The sequence below is a fragment of the Micromys minutus genome (genome assembly GCF_963924665.1).
Source record: "Micromys minutus genome assembly, chromosome: X".
In the NCBI taxonomy this organism is placed as follows: Eukaryota; Metazoa; Chordata; class Mammalia; order Rodentia; family Muridae; genus Micromys; species Micromys minutus.
Window position 1 is genome coordinate 50,610,161 of NC_137970.1, and position 3,116 is coordinate 50,613,276.

The following is a 3,116-nucleotide window of genomic DNA, read 5'->3' on the forward strand; positions in this document are numbered from 1 at the left end:
AAGACTTTCAGTGGACTGATTGGGATAGCTACCTAGTCACAAACCTTTGACCTATAATTTGCGGTGTGTACAAGATGTACTGAGATAAAGGCAGCACAGAAATTGTGGAGTACCCAACTAATGAGTGGTCCAGCTTAGGACTCATGCCAAGAGAAGGAATCCATCCCAGACACTGCCTGGAGGGCCAGGACCCAGAGGCTGGATAGTCCAGAGGCCTAGGATAGAACCAAACATGACTGGCAAAAAGAAAAAATAGTCAATGAAATAATTCCCAACGGTATTCTGCTATACTCAAAGATTGGTTCCTAGCCCAGTTGTCAGCAGAGAGCCTTCATCCATTAGTGGATGGAAACAGATGCAGAGACCCACAGGAAAAAAAAATGTTAGGCAGAGCTTGGGGGAATCCTGCAGAAGAGGAGAAAGGATTGTAGGAGTCAGAGAGGTTAAGGACACTCCAAGAAAACCTACAGATTAAACTAGCATGGCCCATAGGGGGTCACAGAGACTGAACTGACAACCAGGGAGCCTGCATGGACCTGATCTAGGCCCTCTGCGCATACATTACAGTTGTGTAGTTTGGTCTTATTGTGGGACTCTTAACAGTGGGAACAGGGGCTATCTATGACTCTTGTCTAATTTTGGGAACCTTTTTGAAGAGAGACAGGAGGAATGGATGGGGGATAGAAGAGGAAAGTGTGGTTTGGATTAAATAAATAAATCAATACATACATACATACATACATACATACATACATACATACATACATAAATAAATAAATAAATAAATACATCTACTGAAAATGTGCAAAAAACAGGGAGAGCTAGTGTGTAGATCTAAAGAAGAGGATATACAAATGATAATGCTATATATGAAAATATATTTAACAGTATATGGCACCTGAGAAATCCAAATTAAAACCAGAAACCTCAAAAGCAGAGGAAGAAAGTGAACTATGCATGCAGCAACTGGGCATCTAAATGGCATGACCACTCTGGAAAACAGCTTGGGATGTTCTTAAACCTAAACATGTAACTGCTTATGATTTGCTAAGTTTATTCTAGGAGATTCATCCTAGAGAAACAAAAGCTCTTCTCCACACAGAAAGCCAAGCATGAATGCTATAACAGCTTTATTTGACATAAACTGAATTAAAAACTACTGAAATCCTCAGAACATGGGTAGTAAAACTGATACTTCCAGAGTGTGGGACAAAAAGGAATGAGCAGTTGATATATGCAGTGACCTGGCTGTGCGTCCAAAGCATTATGCTCATGAAATGGGCTAATCCCAGTAGCTTATATCACATATTATTATATTTCTTTAACATTCCTGAAATGACAGAATTATAAAAATGGAGATCAGATTAGCAGTTTCCAAGGCATAAAGAGGAGGTGAGAGCAGGCGGAAAGAGGTAGGGTTATTATTATTATTTGAGATTCACTGTATTTTGTAACACTGTATTTAAGAAGGAACCTATGTCAGCACTGCTATGTAAACAATGACAAAGATGAAGGCAAACACATATGGGATCATGTAGACAGTGATATACATTGTCCAATACATAATCAATGTATAACAGTTAAGGAAAGTTTTATCCTTATTAAGCAAACATTTTTGCATACACTGCCTTCTCTTTGTTTGACTTTAAGCAATTCTGCCTGGATGGCTTTATCTCCTGGGGCTATCTCCTGCTCCTTCTTAAGATCAGCCAGTGCTTGATCACATTCTTTTAGTCCTTGCCATCCTTGTGCTTTTCGGTACAGTGCTTTCGAATTTGAAGGGCCCATCTCAAGAGCCTCCAAGCAACTGTCAATTGCCCCCTGCAAATTTGACATCTTCAGTTTACAAGCACCAATATTTAGCACACGACTTAAGGCTACAGGTTGCAGTCTGGATATACCTGCTTTCTCAATTACTGCCTTTAAACTATGCATGTACCTTAAAACCTTTGCATATTTTTAATAACCATCTTTCAGTTCTGAGACTTGAAAAAGGTATTTCCAAAGTTTTTTAAGTCTTCAGATATTAGTAAAATTTTATCTACATCTTTTAGATCTCTATCTGCATCCTCAGGGAAATCTGGATGACTGTCACCAGAGCCATCTTCGGGGAACATTCTCCAGTCCTCTTCTTTCTGCAATAACACAGTTCCGCAGGTTTTCCACATTCACCTCTACATTCTCAAGCATCCTTGCCACACCTAGTCCTTTCATTACTTTACCAAATACCACATGTTTCCCATCCAAATGAGGAGTTGGAACTGTTGTGATAAAGAACTGAGAGTCATTTGTATTGGGGCCTGCATTTGCCATGCTCAGCAAACCTTCTCTGTCATGCTTATAATAAAAATTCTCATCTTCAAATTTTTCACCATAAATACTTTCTCCACTTGTCCCATTCTGATTTGAGAAGTCTCTACCCCGAATCATAAATTTCTTAATAATTCTGTGAAAATGACATCCTTTAAAATGGAGAGGTTTCCCAGTTGTGGATCCAGTGCCTTTTTCTCCTGTACACAATGCATGAAATTTTTCTGCAGTTTTAGGAACAATATCTGCAAACAATTCTAAAACAATTCATCCAATTCGCTCCCCGCCGATGTCCACGTCAAAGAAGACTTGCAGGTTCTTGGAATTGGAAGTCTTGGCTGCTGGGGATGGGTGGGACATCTTCTCTGTGGGTGCTGGAAAGTGTGACACGAGTGCCTCGTGCACAAGAGGGACTCGAACTCTCAAGGTAGGGTTATTTTACAAAGCATCAGGGAGAATCTGTGCAGTGTTAGGAATATTGTACAACTTTGTATATGAGTATTTATATCCTGGTTGGGATTATCTACTGTAATTTTCTATGTTGTTTCTATAGTGGAATAGTGAGTAAAGGGTCCATAGGATAGCTCTAGTATTTTATACAACTACATATTACAATAATTTAGCTAAACTAACTGCAAATTTGAATTTAAAATGTGTATAAAAGAGCATCTGCCCACTTTTTCTTCTCTATATTCCTTTGCCAACTCCTCATAACACATTTACAGTTAGAAAGTTGGACTGATAAGCCTTTGAAATGTTGAGGATGGATGTGTGAGCGACTCAGAAAATGAAAGCGGGAAAGGAAG

The 3,116-nt window shown here is 39.2% G+C and overlaps 1 pseudogene across 1 annotated transcript; it reads right to left on the bottom strand.

The window, feature by feature from the left end:
- Positions 1–1,601: 1,601 nt before the first annotated feature.
- On the bottom strand, positions 1,602–2,670 carry LOC308414590 (peptidyl-prolyl cis-trans isomerase D-like; annotated as a pseudogene). Its single transcript has one exon. The product of its transcript is annotated as a peptidyl-prolyl cis-trans isomerase D-like (transcript).
- Between the last annotated feature and the right edge of the window lie 446 nt (positions 2,671–3,116).